Source organism: Vollenhovia emeryi, unplaced genomic scaffold (assembly GCF_000949405.1).
Source record: "Vollenhovia emeryi isolate VEMERY1.0 unplaced genomic scaffold, V.emery_V1.0 DF939129.1, whole genome shotgun sequence".
NCBI classification, from domain to species: domain Eukaryota; kingdom Metazoa; phylum Arthropoda; class Insecta; order Hymenoptera; family Formicidae; genus Vollenhovia; species Vollenhovia emeryi.
The window spans coordinates 3,076,089-3,095,572 of record NW_011967237.1 but is presented as its reverse complement, the minus strand read 5'-3'; the positions used below and the strand labels follow the sequence as shown (position 1 = coordinate 3,095,572).

Sequence of the window (19,484 nt, the reverse complement as noted above, 5' to 3'; positions counted from 1 at the left end):
GATAATACGTACATAGACAGTTACTTTTTCTTTGAATTTCTTCCTTCTTGCACATGTTTCTTTCCATTAGCTATCTATTGTATATAAAATGTTTAAAGTTTCCGTTGTAAATGCTCTCGTTCGTTTCCTGCAGTTGTTGGTCGCAACTCCATCATCTTAAGAAGAAATCGAACCGCACGCGCGTCGTTATCATTTCCGGTGCACTCGCCTTCGAATAAGTTGACTCTGCTATCGGCTGCGCTATCTTGGGCGTTGGTGCATGCGTTTTAACGACGGTATAATTAATTAATCCTTAAACGGCGCGCCGCGCCGGCAAATAGCGGGGCTACGGAAATTATATGCCGGTGCGTCAATATCAGCTCGCGGAACGGGCCTCCATGTACTTAACGAGACAACGCGCGCGAGTCTGGCAAATTCAGAGTGGCGGTGGTACGTATAACCAACATATCGACCAGCCGGTTGTACGTTCGCGCCGAGTCGTTACAAGAGAGATACCCGTATGAGATACGCGCAATAGTGATATCTCTCTGATATCCTTCTGGCCGTTTCCACGTAGCACGACACTAAACACTCTCTTGCACCGACTACCCCTCACAATATATGTGTAGCATAATTCATTTATTGTCTTGTTTTTATCTTTTTATTACTTTCTCGCTAATTGTTCGTTAATGAAAATTGTAGTGCGCGCAATTTACAAATGATAAAAAATCTAGACGTTTTTTTATACGCGGAGAGATTTTTTTTTCTTAAAACTTACCCTGAAAATCATGTAATCGTGAGACAACATGGTATTTTGAGAAACTGTAGGAGAGCTTTATTTTATTTCATAAAACTTAATTTTATTTCATTAACTTTATTTCATAAAATAAAAATCAGTTCTTCAAAATACCATGTTGTCTCACGATTACATGATTTTTAGGGTAAATTTTAAGAGAAAATTCTCTCCGTGTATATACGTGCAACATATTTTCGTGATTCGAGATTCGCATTCTCCTTCAACGATTTCACGTGATACATGCTATAAATACGTGTTTTGCGTTTGACAAGCGCACGTTTATTCGTTATTTTATCGTCATCGACAGATACGACGAACAATGTGTCATTTCGAAACAGCATCGATACGCAATGGCGCATTGTTCGTATATTTTCATCTGTGGAAATTCGAGAGAGAAAGAGTTGGTTCCCCCCCCTCTCTCTCTCTTTCTCGCATATTTAGAATTTCTCGTAAATCGCAATGCCTTTGTAATTTTCGCCATTAGATTCTCGTTACCATGTTTATAAAAGTTTTTTTCTTCCGTTCGCTGTAATGAAGGAAGAGATGTCAGCTATTTCGTTATTGAAACTGGATCCCGGATTATTAATAACGGGAGACACAGTTATAATTCATATATGGCGTGTTACCGTTACTGGCGATACGTAATTACTTATCGACATCTTTCATTAATCATTATCGACTTAATTTATATGCAACCGTCGTTACTATTTTTCGAAGTGGCCATGAAGATAGATCTAATATATCTCCGTCAGCTTTCGATAATATCGACGTACCGATATACCGATTACGCCCGAGTCCATCTTTAGAAGTGTTATAAGATCGATTCAAAATCTCTCCGGGCCGAGAAGAGATACGCGCGCGATAAGGGCGCGTATCAATGAGTAGGCAGAAAAAGCGACGACTAAAGTAGCTCCATTCTGTCGCGGAGGAGCCGGATCGCGGTAAGTCGGCGATCACGAATCGGCGATAAATCTCCATCGACGCTCACAATCGCCGCTCATGCCGGCGATTTGGCTGATGTCGCGGGATCATGGATCCACGGGGTCTCTGGAGGCGCCGAAGCTACATCGGCGGCGGGAATGTAATGCGGTCCACTACGTGGAATGCCCACGGGCCGGAGGACGCGTGTCCCGGCCTGATGTTGATGGATAAGCGGCTCGCGCTACGCTGATGCGCGATTTGTCATCGTACGGCTGATGCGCGCGCACGCCGTTGTTCTTTATGTCCGTATCCGTGTATCTTACTATTTGAGATGGATGCTGCCGCTAGACTCTCGACTCTGTGCTCGCGCACGTTTCACCGTGTTCGTTGCGTTCTCGGGGGAAAGACGGCACGTGGATCGCGAGGATCTTTGTAAAAGACGGCGTGAATACCAATCAAATATTCGGGAGGGATCGTTCAAATATAAAGCTATACTAAGAAAAATTTTTATCGGATAAACCAATTAAATAGTATTTTAATAAGTGTGGAAACGACCTTACTGGCAATCCTTTATTATAATAAAACACAACGTTTCGGCCAGTAATACTGGTCCTCTTCAGGTAACAAACTTACAAGAGTGCCTACAAATGTAAGATTCGTCAGATTAGAGATGTGAAAATTAAGTTGGAAGTCAGAAATTTCGTTGTACAAAATGTGTCTGGTCATCAACGTTAGAAAACAGGATCTTGATTTCTTGACTGGCGTCACTAAGCTGTTATTTAACAATTAAATCACATTTTTCATCGGATGTATAATTTCATATATCTGTTTGTTATTATTTAATTGGATTATTCGATTATATGGTATTTAATCGGACATTTTTCTCAGTGTATTTAATCTTTAACACATTCAATATTACACATTGATTAAAGACAATTTTTTCAAAAATTTTAATGATGGTAGACCGTGCCAAAGTTTAGAAAAGTTAGGAATGATACTGAATCGCTACAGAGAAATAAGAAAAACAAGGTAAATGCACGACAATCTGCATGAGGACCTAAAGAGGTGCAAGTTAGGATCCCTATCGCTTCACGGTGATACTCGTTTAGTCTATCTTTTGTTGATGTACACACGATGATATTCTATCGATGAAACTTTCATGTGTCCGATAAAAAACAAGATCGATACGGCACGTGGATGGATTTCGTCAAGGAGCACATCCCTGTGAGGCTTGACGCGAAACGATGCCCTGTACAAGAATCTCAATTATTCATGACGACCCGCGCGCCCAGCTCTCAAGTGTACCCTTCACACGCGCTATATCGTCGCACCATGCAAAGCAGAAACCCTCGGAGGACTCTGCCTCCCGTTCGTTTCCTTTTGTTCTCTCCCGCGAGCGAATAACGATCGTCCGTGAAGCTATTCGCGCACGTCCGAGGCTTGCTTTACGTGCCAGTGAAATATCCCAAAATTATACGGTAATATCTGGCGGCGACATAAACGCACACACGTGCACACGCACGCAACGGGGTTGTTCCTGAGGGAGCGTCACCTGTGCAACGGAGGAGGAGGGAGGAGGATACGAAGACGCGAGGGCATCTCTGGGGATCTTCGCTTCTTCCTTCTCCTCCCCTCCTGCGGCGAACCTTTTCATAAACTCCCTCATAAAGCGTGCACTCGCATCCCACAGCCCGCCGCTAAGCGCAAAATGGATACATTGGCATTAATTACGCTTGAATGGCACCGCGAGAGCGGTTTCGTAACTTTCCACCCAACGATCCTGAAATGCCAACAAGTGGGAGGATCAGGGCTAGAGAGGAGTAGAGAATGAAGCAGATACGTACGGTGCGGTGAAACGCAACCATCATATCAAACAGACGTTGCGAGTAAATTGTTAATTTCAATGATTATACATCTCGATTGATAAGACTGGGGCCTTATGTAAAACTTTGTGAGAAAGTATTCAAAAGTTTTCAAAATTATTGTGAAAATAGTAGTTTTGTATCTATTTTCGTACTTTCGTTTTTTTTGTTTTATAAGTATTTTTTCCTACTTTTTAACGGCATTACGCTTAAGCATTGCGATTATTAGAACTTTTCTGAAAAGGAAACAAATTTCACACACGCATACATTCGCTGTTCTCTATCGGTCATTTCCATTTCACAAAAAAGTTACCAAACATAATCGCGGATACTACAAAAAAGCTTCTCAACAATGACACGATTTGCTCTGAGCGCAATGCCACGTGGCAGGCTGTTTCACAGTACTCGTGGACTCGCGATATTTAGCGGCAAAACTCTGAATGAGTTCCAGCTCGCACGTTCCGGAAATTTTCGAGTATCCCCTTTTACAATGTATATCCGTTACAATTTTTATCTGTTAAACGTATCAAGATTTTTCCTAGAAGCTATCACGGAATTTTATCCGTAAGTAAAAACGTATCGTCGAGATAAAAATACATTTAAAGGACTGTTGCAGAATTTTTCACTGTTTTTCCACCGGATAAACTTGATTATTCAACTTTCGTAACATTTTAACACGAATGTTTTGATATGGTAATCGCGCTTCTTTTAAGAAAATATTTTAATGACTACATATCGTGGATACCTTGCAAATGCGATATAATTAAGGCATCGCTGATTTACGTCGACGTGCAAAAGTACTTGTGAATAAAAAGTTGGCGAATTGCCTCGACCGCTCTTATATTTTATGACGCGAACTGCTTATATGGCTGTCTACTGTTTTATGGGAAACCGCGACGGGAGAGGGCGAATTCGTTCGAAATGCGGTAATGAAATGTCGTGCCTAAGACGCCATTGGACGACAAGACAACGCACTTATAGGATCCGCGGAGTATCAAGAGATTATATACGGGCATGCACTCGTGTGCGTTACGCGACAGGGAGGCAACTAAATACTTACATAGACGCCTATGCAGTGCTTACGGGCACTTATATCTTCCTTCGAGGATTCAGGCTACACTGAATGCGCGCGTAACGACCGCCGTAAAAACGTTTTTCAGCATTACGGATTTCGCAATCTCTTTTACGCAATCTGCTGAGACTGTTCGGTATCGCCATCGTGAAAAGTGAACATTACAATACAACGTTACGGCCAATTTTATAAATCGTCTTGTAGATTTGTCGTCGAATTATTTTAGATTTTATTTGTCTGGAGAAAATACTCGGAAATTACACAAACGACTCGAACCTTTTATTCGTTATAAAACGGTAGCGGATAAAATGCTATGATTCATAAATACTAACGTAAACATTACCTAGTTTCGGATTGCATTACATATTGAAATCGTACGAACGATATATATATACAGGGACGTCCATAATATATATATATATATATACATATATAACTACGAGGTATGCATATGCGAATAGTTCTGCAACAAAAAATACAAATTCCAGCGCTGCATTGCATGCCCATACCACGTCATATCGAATTTTCGTATTGAAATTTAATACACGGTAATACCCCGAAATTCTCGGCGTAGATACAGGATTACGCGGGAAGCTGGAAGGTAGTTCATGTATACCAAGAATTTCATATCATTATGAACAATCACAGAATTAAATTTACAACGAATACATGTTAACGTCCATTATCAAGTTCGAATATGTTATTTTTGTACGTTTTGAAAAATGAGAACGTAGACATAGCTTTACCGAGGTATAAGACGACATTCGAAACAGAAGATATATAAATTGTATTCATAATTCACATTAAAAAAATATTTCTCAATTAAATAAATTTTTTATGCAACTTAGTCGGGCACTCAATAGATATCGAGAAAAGATCGAGGAAAAAGAGTGAAAATATTTTCTTAATAAAAAGAAACCGTTACAGTCGGATTCTACTTACCCCTCGAACCGACGCGAAAACTTTCATTTTGCAGAAAGAACGTTTTCTCGGTGACACCTTATAACAATAGCAAGCCTGCCATGATAAACGCGGGTAGATACCGATAATCAATCTTAGGATCTTCGTTGCTAAGAAGTTTCTTTCGTTCCCTCTATGGCTCATTTCTGTAATCCGCAAAAAAGAATCCCGAATAAAAGACGGGGAAAATGACGAGGAGAGTAGTTTCGCCAAATAGAATGTTAACGTCTTCAGTGGTCTGGCCGTTTTCGGGAGGAAAAACCATTTTCCCACCAAGGGATTCCCAGAGCCGGGAAAAAGCAGTGCAAACTTTTCGCCGAGTAATCGCATGTTACCGCGCAGTAATAGTTAGGTGGATTGGTCATACTCTCCGTCAGTTTGCCAGAGAAATCTCGGCGGGGCAATCAGAGTAGTCATCTGAAGTCTTTATTTCCCGTACACTTGTCATAATAGTGAAGTGTTATAGCATTTTAGTTGCTGGGAAATTTTATCATTCATAAAATAATACTTTGATATCTATAGAAGTACATTTTTTAAAATATTTTTAACTATATATTAATATTATTTTTTCTCAAACAACCTTTGCTGGCGCATTATGCAAAATATATTAATAAAGATAATCGCGTTCTTATAGAGCACGCTGCAATTGATAGCGGCCGGTATAATTGCTTTTTTCTGCTCCTCATTAAAAAGCGGCGTTTCCTAATTCTCGCTCATCTCTTGAGCTGCCCTTCATTAACGCAGCGGGATCCATCGTCGGAACAAGCCGATACTTGTCGTGCCTCCACAATTAACCAAATTAACGGGCAATTAGTCCGGGAACCTCGGCACTCGAATAGCGCGCGGGAGCCAGAGTTTACCTGCCATCCCGGGACCCATCTTCTTCCCTTCTTCAGCCACGTCATCCCACCGCTCGCCGTCAATTTCTATCCGACGTTCCATCATCTCGGGGCTAAAGTGTCGATCGAATTACATTACGGCTTGTAGACCCCGAGGAGGACGACTTTCGTGTTGCCCTCCGTGCCTTCCTAAGTCGAGGACCCTATTGCATATGAATATAAGTGTATTATCATAATATCAGGCCGAGGGGTGGCTCCTCTTCTGGTTGGCTGCCAGGGGGATAAAATCTCCGGAATCGCATAGGCGAGGGACGGAAGCCTACTTTTACAGGATGTATACGGACGAAAATCCCGATGCGTATTTGCCGGAATGCAGAATCGCGCCGAAGGAATGCGGATGAGTTTGCGAACACGCGACAGAACCTGAAATATCGCGACGCACCATAGTACACCTTTATAATACGAAATCTGACCCCAAATGAGATGGTTAAAATGATATAAAAATATTACGTGGATTACATTTCAAGTTTTATGTGTCGTGTTCTTTTGCGGGCAGTTTCTTCTTAACGAGAATTTAATTGGGCTCGATTTTTTCCCCAAACTTATTGTCATTTACTTTATGTTAGTTGTAATTAAACTTTACATTTCGCGAAAGTAAAATTTATTTGAAAGTATCTGAAAAATGCAACGGTCTGTTCGCACCGATAAAAACTTTTAGCTCTTGACTCGTGATTAAAAATCCCTTTTCAATTACGTTTAATTAATAGATGACATCTTGCGCCATGTAAACTGTGCTGAAAAATTGAAATTATGAGGAGCTCTAGTAATGTTACTACGATGATGTGACGTAACCAAATTTAATTAGTGTCAACGAAATGAGTATTGTACCTCTGACGTACTCGCTTAATTATCCTTTCTACGTCGATCCTACCGTATACATAGCGCCGGCGGTGCAGCTAAGGGAATTGATTATCTCTCCCCGGGAAGCAGTTCTTCGAGCCGCTGACAATGCCATTCACGTCTCGATCGAGGTGTCTGTATTTATCCGCAGCCTGCTCGGATTTGTCCGTCAATTAACGACCGTGCTTTAATTAATACCAGCTCCATCGCGTGTTGTGAGCTCGTTGGGATATAATGTCAAAGATTGACGACCTTCCTCTAGAAAGCCAAGGAAGAGTCGATCGACCGTCTATGATGACGAGCGTAGTCAACGCATTACGCAATACAAAACGGGAACCGTAACCTGAAACTCCAAGACTGCCTGCACGCAAATTGTTAAATTAATTAATTTAAGGACTGATCAAAGGCGCTTCTCCTTTCTTTCTTTTTTCCTAAAGGTATTATTCGATATTATTCTGCTATAATTAATTAAATTTGATATACTTTTAAGAAACGAAGCCTCATTATCGCTAATGAGCAAAGCAAAACAATTATTTTATTTGCAAATCACATCTTAATAAATTAAGATATTCAAAATTGAGATAATGATCAAAGTAGTGAGACACAATAAAGTCACAAAATTGTTTGAAGGCTCTACAACGCATTTCAAGGAAAATCGCGATCTTTTTCATTGTTTAGTCGTCTTCTTGTCGATTGCATTAACATTGATTGCAAAGTATGTCGATGCACGATGATGAGAAGCGTGCTGCCAGACAGCGGCAGACTGTTACCTGTCCTCGGGATAATGGAATAAATAAAGCAGGTTTCTCTCGGGAGAAAGGAGGAGGGAGCGAGCTTGCTTGTTCTGCGACCGTCCTACCATTGTGTCATCCTGACTTCGCAAGAATCGACTTCACCGGTTTATTACGTCTGTTCCCTTTCTTGGATCGTTCGCATCGAACACGGGGCCCTTCGATTCCCCATTCAAAACTTATCGAGTGGAGAGGGAAGATTAAGAGAACATTCTGTGCCGAATACATCGCATTTGGCTTTTTATGGACGCGTAACAAAAGTTTTAACGCATTTTACTAAATTAGATTCATTCACGTAATAAGATATTAAAGATTTCGTAAAGATCATTTCGTTTCAATCTAAATAATACTTTTATGAATAACGATTTCGTACATGTGTAACGAATATCTTTTTAAACATAAGAATTAAAAATAATATATTATACAAGGTGTTACTATTTATCCGCATTTTTCTTTGAAATTAAATTCGACCTTACATTGGTAAAATATATTATCGAGTAACAGTTATAATATGTTTAGAACAAAAGGATCTTCGAAGGTTATTGTCACTTGTACAACTTTTGTACCAAGAAAAAATATCATTTCTAATGTACGGTGGAGTAAAAGAAGTCCGTTTGTATCCTTCAGGTCTAACGAGAACTCACTCCTTCGCTCGATCCGAGTTTATGCGGCGTCGAAGGTATAATATATAAGACGGAATACAGAAGCGAGAGAACGCGCGGTTGCGGTTCGCAGTCGCCGGATGCGTTCCCGTAGTTTCCGTGGCAGCAAATCGATGGCCATTACTTTGATAGTCCAGTTTTTAGTTGGTCCCCCCCCCCCCTGTGTCGGACCCCTGCTCCGCCGGCTCCTGGAGAACAATGGGTCACAAATCAACGGCGGTGGCCGCTAAATCTCGCGAGGTCCCATAGCCACGGCCACGTAAGTCCTAACGATGCGTAGAATAGAAGAAGGTGAACGTTTCGGTGCCAGAACATCGTGTCTTTTCTTTTCTCCTCGGTGTCGGTGTTCCGTCTCGTTGGTGAAAAGGGTTTCGGGATTAACGGCGGTGCAGTAGTTCAGCCATTACTTTCCTTGCAGCCAGAAGCGCGGGGACAGAAATCGCAATCATCGTCAGCTTTTCTTCTTCCACGGAATCTAATCGCCGCACATTAGTTATATTCCGATGTTAATCATACTTTTTCCAATGAAGCGGTTCTCGGGTCGCGATTCGTTCTTTGCAGGATATAACTTACGCCTGATGGCGACAGTCGTTTTCCTCGTTTCTCCGGTTTCCCTTTAAAGTTATACGCGGAATTTTATGCTTCTCTCAAAGTAATGTGGCGGACAAAAGACGGTCCATTAGGGACAACGCGATTTCCTGCTGTTATAGCTCTTCGTGAGTCACCTCACGGATGTCTCGCTACCCCTAAACGTTTATCATTCTCCGATAAGCGACTATTTCAGGACACATCAGAGACATCAAACGCAGCTGGGAGAAGAGCTGGAAAACAGAGAAGGCTCTTCAAGGCCTCTTAGTACCTCTTTCGAGAACTCAGCCGTGATGTCGTGCGAGGAGACCGACGTGTCCTCGGGGCTGCAGGTAGTTGCGAGGTTACACGGCGGAGCAAGCATGGAAGGTGGCTCCCAACAAAGATAAAGGGAAATGGCGCGGGCGAAGAACACGGTGCATTCTTGCCGATTATCGTTATCGCCGATACGCGCCTCGCTACCGGCGGCTAGGTTGCCTCGAATGCCTACTCGCAAGCGGCGGAATATGGCACTGGAATATTACGGATACTCGTTCGGCGCAGGCATAAGCGACGTGGGGCGAAAGGAGAAAAGTAAGACGAAGAGGGCGGCAGCCAGATGACGGGGAGGAGGAAGGGAGACCCCCCGGGGGTTGCTGCCGAGCCGATACCATCTGATAGCCTATTTATCTTTCGACGCGCTTACCTTCGGCTCACCCTTTGCTTAGTGTGCGTCGGGCTCTTTACTCGACACCTTTTACCTCGTTCTTGCGGAGCTATCCTCGAGAATGTAATCGAGCAACGCTGTTGATTCGAGCGCGGCAAATTTCGCGTGAGCGAAATTCGCTGCGCTGTTCCTGAATTTCCCACGGGCTACATATAGCAAGATGTATCAAATTCTCGACATCCTCGGCGGTCTATGCTCTCATAATACCGTTAGCGCTAAATGAGATTATCCAGCTTGTCGTAATTAAAATTTTTAATTATTTTAGTCCGTGACACCGCGAATATTGGAACGAGCGTTCTGATAGAAGTACACGGGGAAAAAATGCTGTTGAATTAACAAAAAATTAAGTTGCTTGAATTAAACGTTAACGTCACGGGCTGCCACAAACATAGATAATTCATTCAGTTGTACTTGCTATGGATTTTAATTTTGAGCATTGAACTAACTGTCCAGATTATTGAGACAACTGTTTCATTAATACTCGTGTTGTTTCAATTACACAGATCTTTTCGATGCAACACCATTGTTTTCCGTGTAGGCATACTTTCTTCTAACAAGTATGTAGCTAATCGAGTGCATTCGAGAATTGTCTTCGCAACCCGATTCGCATTTAGAAACGTCATATAAAGCGTATCCAAACTAAATATAATATTGCGGTATTTTAAATTTAAATTTGACGTAAAATTATGTTTTTAGCTCTCGTATTATTAAATATTGGAATCTAGTTAGAAATAAAGTAATCTTATATATTCGGATCGTCATTTCGGGTTATATCATGAATACACTATTGATAAGCACCGATCGATGCCAAAGTGGGGAGGGGGATAGAGGAAGAGATCTGAGGAACAAACTCGATTCTATCGCATTATGGGAGCGCAGTACATCCAATGGCAGATCGGTATCGCGGATCTTAACGGATTTACGACCTGTGTTATCTCTCAAAGGTACCGACGAGCGCGCACGCGCGATCGCTAAGATGGGATCGTTTAACGATCTCGTTCCGGAATCCTACCTATGCTCAATGCCCGCGATTGTTCGACGTTTAGAAAGTACGCGCCATAAACGATCTCAATTTCGATAGCCCCTCCTTTTTCCGGGAAATTCTTATTTCGCGTCGCGCGCGAGCCACAGCGAGGTCCCTTATTGAGATCGTACCGAATCGCTGAGCGTATTTGCATTGAATAGAATAGACGTGACTTTACATAAACACAGTGATATATAGTGAATTGGAAAGAACGGGTTTATGGGAATATAAATCTGAGTATCCTTATTTGATTTGCCGATGCAATCTTTCGTGCATGTTGGTTCACCAGAAATTCCTGAAACTAGACAAAGAGTCTGAACGAACGCCAATATATAACAATTATCTTTACACTATTTTAGAGAATTATTTTAGAGAACGATAAACATATAATATATTTTTTTAAAACGTGTAACAAGAAGTTTTTTAGTGTATAAAAATACAATTATTTGAAACAGATAAGAGAGAGAGATAAGGGAGCAATATTAAAATGGCAGAGCAGGATGCATCTAAAGTGCGACTACAACTTCTCAGGCTACTAGAGACTACGCTGTTGGTTTATCACTTGGAGTGTTATCGTACTTAGGTGCGAAGGTACCGAATGATATCGTCTCGTCGAAGTAGACGTGGAACATCGTTATTTTCTCGAAAAATACATGGTTATTCCTCCGATATACCACGGCGGATTTCTTCATGCAAATGCTAATCGCTGTCGGTTAATATCAAAGAGGTCATTGGAATGCGAGTCTCGTTATTCATTTATCTTCATTTCTTTCTCGTTTTCGCCGATCGCTTATTTATTCAAAACTATTCTTTCCTGGATTACGAAGTGTCGTTATCGCACATCGACGGATTCCCGATGAATATTGCAACATCTTTTCGCACCTTCTTGATGAAGATAACTTTCGTGCCGTCGAACTTCGACTTTAAATATAAACTTGACGACTTCTCCTTTGCATCGATAAGAATTGCAATATACTATTTTTCTTCTGTGTAAAGCATGAAAAATACTTGTAAAATATTACAGTTTGAAGGATTATTTTTTCAAATTTAAAACGGCAAATATTCTTTAATCTGGTTATAAAATAAAGTAATGACACCGTTACGGAAATATAACGTTGACATTTCTAGAAATAAAATACTCGTGCATCTTTTAAATAGAATAACCAAAATAATCGCGTCGAGTAAAATTGAATATGTTTCCAAGATATGATTTTATATGTATGGTGTGCTAAAAGTTTATACTTGAACGATTTTCGTCATAAACGGGATAAATAACGGACCATGTAAAAAACTGCCATAGATCGTTGATATGCGCGAATCGCTCATAAACACGGTACATATGAGGACAAGGTATCAAATCGTTGCTAGATCCTTGCCCAGGTCTTTGTGTGCAAGGATCCTTGTATCCACTGCATATATCCGCCAGATATTGCGGACGAAAGTGCATCTTTGCTTATAAATGCGAATCAAGCGTCGTAACACGGGATATAAGCCGCGCGTATGCGTGCCGCAGCATAATCGGAACTGTTTGCAGCAACGGATATCGATTGTACGCAATGTCAAGAATGCACTTGTTTTTTTTTTAGAGTCAGTATTATATCGACGGATTGAAAACTGCGCGTTTTATTGAAATACCGAAACATAAAAAAATTTGTGATAAACAAACCTGACCATCCAAGAGGAAAAATGTGATAGGAACGTGTTCAAATTGTCTAAAAAATCTTGCTGCGATGACAACACGTGTGCGAACTTTGGGACATCGTGTCTACAAGAAGGTGGTTGGACAGGACCGAGGCGGAAACCGCTGACCCAAAATCTTGTACACCAATGCCCACTAATGCCCAGTGGGCATTACTTTATTTTATTATCTTATTTTATCTTCATAATGCCCCAGCAAGGCTTAATGCCCAAGCTAATGCCCAAAAATGCCCAGTAATGCCGCAAATCTGTACACCACAATGCCCTCAGCGGTTTCCCCCTCGAACAGGACTGTCGAAGCTACGATAATATTAACGCGCTTATCCTTGAACTTTTACGAGGAAAAAATTCGCTAGAAAAGTGTTGATCGCATAGCAGATTTCAGGGCTGACGCGGATCGATTCCCCGGATCCTCCGAAGATCGTTGGCGCATCGTTCGCCAATCGCGGGTTATGTAGGTAACGACCGGTAATCTATAGCGTCTCGCCGGGAAATGACCGGTTCGGAAGATACCTAAAGCAGGACCGCGGAAGATCGAGAGAGGCCCCCGTCGATCGATTTTACTCCCACTAAATAGTCGGATTTACGTTTTACGCGGCGCGGCCGGCGCTTTATCGCTCATGAAACGGCAAGAATGTTACCTAGGTGTGTGTCGTTCCCCTTTTCTTCAACACCTAGTAGTCGGTAGCTGCCAGTTTTATCTCGGGATCGTGGACCGAGAGAAACGTTGTTATTCGCGTCTGCAACCGTGCGACGAGGCAACAGTCGAGGCGTGAAATTTTCTAGTGTAATTTTCAGGTCGTGTGTACCGATCAGTGGCATGAGTCGTGACTCGTGCAGTGATTTATGGCAATTATTCTGCTACCGACGGCACTTTTTTGATAAGGACGATGAAAGTATTGTTACAGGGTTATTTATTCTTTATTTGTACCCATTTAGTTTACTTTTAACACTCGATGCTCCTATATAATAACTTCCCGTCTCTTTCGTTTAATCCTTTTATTCCTCGAGACTTGAATAAAATGACAGAAACGTGATTCTTCTTTGAAGGAGAAAATCATGTTAATGTCTTGCGAAGATTAATGACGAACATAAAACATTGGAAAACATTCGAAAACATTCTCAGTCACCTAAAGAAAACGGTCACCTAAGATCCGTACACGAGTTGATGCCTGCTGCGTTAGTAGCAATCTGCTGACTTAACGACAGTGCAAGGACAGCGAGAATACTCATTAAATTATCGAGTTTATCGTTCGGGTACTCATAAAGTGCGACAAGGTTGCCTCCATTGGCTTCTGACTTTGCCGCGAGTTCCGGCGGGATGAGCCGCAGTCTGAACGAAAATTCGGGTGTCCGTTGCTTTCACCTCTTATGCTGCAGGTAGTAAAACGCGGTGACGAAACAAACGATTGAACGAAACGGAACGCAACGAAATGAAAATACATGCATTGATCGCGCGTTGAAGTTTACACGCATTTTTATTAAATTAACACGTCGAAACTCGGGTTCGCAAGTCGATGAAGAATCTGGTGAGTGTCGTATTGAAATCGAATTGAGATCATGTGCAAATCACTAATCAAGGTGATATTTAGAAGATTTCGTTACGATATCTGGAAAATATTCTGTAAAGCTCCACGATCTAGTCATATTTCAATTGATATCATATTGAAGTAGAATCAAACAACTTCATCTATCGACTCGACTTGAATATGATATCTACACTGAGAAAAATGTCCGATTAAATATAATCGGATAATCCAATGACATAATAACAAACGAATATATCTGATGAAAAATATGATCGGTTTTTCGATCAAATTTTATCGGCAACTACATTTCATCCGATATATAGACGTTGACTATACGTCAATAAGATATCGACAAAGAATTATACGGATCTTTTTACGAAATCAATGAAGAATCTAGTGACGAAATTAAACGGTCCGAAAAATCATGATCGATATCGATTTGATCATCGACTTGTGAACCTGGGGAGGTAAGACATTCCCCGTGCATGGGACGAATTTGTCCCAAGTTAGACTTTCCTCGTATTATTTAAAAACATTCGCAATTTCTCCAAATCGTCTCGGCGACGCGGCGGAGGCGTTGTTTTCGGCATCGCGGAACGCGCCATACGTTTTCGTTTCCATTGCCCGCTCCATTGCTCGCGAGACGAAGTAAGTTTCTCAAGTCTACCGTGAATTTTCATTCAGCGAGCGGCCGGCGCGGATTTTCGTGAGAACCGTCTCGAGAGGTTTGTATAGGGGGATACACCTGCAGAGAGAAAACACGGGGGACGAGGGCTGCCGGGCGACCGCGACGCATTTACGGAGATTTAGAGCGAGCGTAACGGCGCGGTTCGCCTCGGCTCGGCGTTGGATTTCGTCCGTTGGTCGCGTCTCCTCCGGTCCCGCCGAGGAGGTTTCGTAAAACTCGCGGAGACGAGCAAAAGGAAGTGTATGCGTAGTCCTGCAGATTATCTTCCTTGCTGTGGTCGTCCGATCCTCTCTCGTCGTATCCGCTGGTCGTCTCTCTTTATACCGCTCCTCCTTTACTCGCGTCTCACGCTCGCCTCGCAGATGGCTACTTTTTCATCCTCCGCGTTATTAACTCCCACACTTACCTCGTTGCGCCTTATACGAGGAGAATAGGAAATACCACGTTCCACCTTCGCTGACCGTCCCGGATATATTCGCGTCGTCGAGTTGATGCGGATAAATACGAAAGAAACGATCGATCGCCCGTTGCGAAAGCGTCTCTTTAAATTCCCGCAAAAGTATTACGTGATCTTTACATATGTAAATTAGTTTAAATAAGCTAACAATTATTAATTATATTTCATGCATGTCCAAAATCCAAATTTAATGCCAGTTAATTGTAATTGGGTGCTGCTTATATGACTTTTCATAAACGAAGTGCACCGTTTCATATGAAGACCACACAATACATATTCTATCTTATTTTCTCTTTCTTATTTTCATATAAGGGGAAATTTTTTAAAACTAACGAAATAATTATCAAAAGTAATATCTCGATTTTTTCACCGGTTAAAATGTCATTTGACTTTTCATTGCTTCGTATTGCTGAGAAGTAAAATATTAAACTGTACGTTTGGTCCGCACTTTTCATCCGCAAACTTAGCTTTGTTAATCACTGCTGAAGAAGAGAAAACTGCTTGGGGAAAAAAATGCGCCCATATCTTTACTTCGACAAGGTAGACCTGCTCCGCGAAAGGAGAATGGCTGGTATAATCGTACGCAACCGGGCAAATTGCTCGGCATTCGAGACTGTATGTACTCCGGACGGAGGCGTTCGCGTCTTTAAGGTGTTCGAGGTGCTGATCCGTAGCCGGGACCAATAATTTAGACGGTTTCGGGGGATCCCGGCAATAATTTAACTCGCTGGGGAGGCCTGAACCAGCAGCTGCGCCACGACAGCAGGCACGGGGCGACGGAGTCGCGATAAACTCTCATAATTCACTTATGGGATATCCACGGCGTATCCGCGTCTCGGTCCCCGCTCGCTTCGCAGTCACGCCGCGCGTCGTTTAAACGCGCGCTTCGAGCTCCGAGGAACCTCTCCATTGAATGCGAACGCGTGTTTCGTAATGTTTGTACATACACACGCGCGCGCGCGGGCGCGCGATTATTCACAGGCGTGCATTGTGCACGCGGGGCCGCGCTTTACGGGATCCGCTGAAAACAGGAGAGGACAGCGTGATTCCTGAGGAAAAATGGCCTCCATTAAGTACGATAACAATTTACTATGATAAAAGGGAACAAGTATATAATACGAATTCTCGATATTTCGAGCGTCTCGATCGTCATGACTTCTTTGTACAGTGATGAATAGAATGGTTGCAACCATAGACATAGTAAATATAGACTGAGCGTCCCATTGAATAAGCAAAAGCTTGCGAAGAGGGAGACAGAGAAGATTTAAGAAGACTTTCTTTCTCTTCTTTCACCAGCGTGACAAGGGAGAATCACGCCTGTAGTACTATGCAGGCGCGATTCTTTTCTTTTACGATGGTGTAAGACAGAGACAGAAAGTCTTCTTAAATCTTCTCTCTTTCTCTTTTCACAAGCTTCAGCTTATTCAATGGGACGCTCAGTCTATATTTGCTATGTCTATGGTTGCAACATTGTTTTTTTAATGAGTTTAGGACCGTGCGTTTAGATTCAGGGTTACGTTCTAAAATCTTCTTCTCCGAGGAATTTTTTACTCGATGGCCACATTCCGAAACCATTTTGAGCGTCTCTGAACTATTTTTCGAACTAAATTTTCCTCGGAGAAAATCTGATGTCTTTCCATATGAAGTTAGGCACATATAGAATACATTTTCCATGTATGTATACGAAAATTGCATAAATGGGTTGATATGTGGGCAAATTTATATGGGAAGGCATCAGTGATGCCTAGTATAGACATTTTGTCTAGTGTACACAGTGCTTGTGTGTTTGACAAAAGTGCGTTTCAAGGCTTTAACTGGCGGATGCAACACAGCGCGAAAAAAGTGTTCAACTTAATTTGTTTTATGAGAATCGTGATACAAAAGCTCTGGCACGAGATTGCTTAGATATGCGGCGTGGATCGAATGTTCCGCCGGGCTGTTTCTCGAGCCAACCCTGGCAGGAACGAACGGCGGACGTAAATTTCGGTGCAACCTGCCGCGGGATAGGCGGATAATTAATTTTACATGAGGCAATGCCGCATACGGGATGCGCGTAAGCTTCGAAGACGTCGCGAGGAAGTTAAAAAGTCTACACACAGCGTAACCCGTCTGGGGATTAATGGGATAATTGTGAACGCACGATGGGGAATTCAGTCACTGTCTGTGGCCTACGCCGAAGCGCGCTTCGCGTCATTAGAATGCATGCGTGTATGGTGAGTAATAGCGTCTTACAGCCGTAAGAAATTATTAGGAGGAAATTCCCTGACGACTGCATCTTCCTAAATCTTACGCTGAAAAGAAAACTTTCGCTACCGTAGCTAATCATGGTTTGCAAAAAATATTTTGCTATCACAACTATAAATCTCTGAATCACAGTAAACGGTTTGCTGTCGCACTTAATGCAATAGGTAGTAGAATATTTAGCTATCGCAACTAAATACTAGCGGCCCATATTTTACAACTGAAATTTAGTTGCCACATGCAGTTTTTAGTTCCGGCAGCTGCATTTTTCTTTCCGTGTACAAGTGCTACATGAAGCATTAGTGATTTCTATATTATTTCTCTTTTCTGTACATTTTTACAATACTTTGTCACTGTATAAGTGCTCGAAAATGCATAAACTACACCCTCGTTCTTACATCGAATTCGATAACAAACCGAATATTTAAATTGTTTACGTATTTTTGCAGTCGTTCATTTTATTAAGACTGGGAATAATTTGTCGATTGCAATTTTTGTATAGCTATCTATTTTATCAATAATTTCATTTGTTTCTCGTTAGCGATGATTTAAGTTTGTACAGAATTAATGGCCTTAAAAATGCGGGAATGCATTCTTTCTGGCGCGCCGGACATGGTTGCGTTAATCCAATCAAGACGTCGATAAACAGTTGCGGCTCTGCAACGTTATAATGATCCCTCGTAGCCGGGGAGATACGTATCGTATCGACCCTCTCCTCCTCATTCCGAGCTGTTTCTACGTCGTGCAACGTGCAATCTGGCGGCCGGTGATGGCCGGTGACGGTGGCAATGGTGTGGCGCTTGCACAATAGATTCGGTTTGATACATCGCCGTACGGCACAGGAGACCGTTAATTTCGTGGCCTCTTGCCCCACAATGCCCCATACACACCCGCATCACCCATTCTGCATTTAGACTGCTATTCTCCGTCAAATGTCGTTCATATTAATAACTCATCCGGCTAAATAATAGCGTTTAACGCCGCGCGGCTTCGTCATTATCCAGATTTTCGTGCTGTCGATCGCGCGATTTGTAATTAATTTAGCCTCCGCTATCAAGCGGCTCCTCTGCCAGCGAGAAACAAATGAGCCGATTGTTCAACGATTATGAAACAGAAGTTTTAAGTTATTTATTAAGGGTTTTATACCGTGCGGCGCATATTGTAGACACTCGACAGAATTATTTATAACAAGTTTATGCACGCACGCGTATTTTTTTACGCAATTTTTATCTATGCAAAATATTTCTCGCATTTCTCAAAGAGTCTGCATTTTTAATTTCATATACTCGGTGTAATGAACAATTCTAATTTCGAAGATATATTTTTGGAGCGCTTATAAAATATTACATATGATAAACATGTTCGTACTAAGCAGAGTTTACAATGTTAGAAGCGCGCGAAGGATTAACGGACGTTATTACTATAAGTGCATCGCGTCGAAGATGCATAGACTGGTGTGTGTTGTACGCGTTACAATGACATGAAATTCAGGCACGTTCTGACGTACTTTAAGCAAATCGAAGACCTCGTTTCAGTCGTACGCGAATGTTCTCTTCCCGAGAAGAGACATACGTGCTCCGACTTTGAAGTTATTCTACGCATGCCGAGAATTTCATGCGTGAACAAGTGACCTGACATCGTTCACCGAAATGTTCCAGCAAACTACATGCCAACTACGATTATGATCGTGGTACCGCCTATTTTCTAAAGTGACATCCATACAAAGTAGACAAATGGTGGTAATCTCACAAATTAGCACGGTATAGTTTTA

The 19,484-nt window shown here is 41.9% G+C and overlaps 1 protein-coding gene across 1 annotated transcript in view; it reads left to right on the top strand.

The window, feature by feature from the left end:
• Window positions 1-19,484, top strand: part of LOC105568501 — a 133,818-nt gene that overhangs the window by 74,634 nt on the left and 39,700 nt on the right. The gene's annotated exons all lie outside the window — the stretch shown is intronic.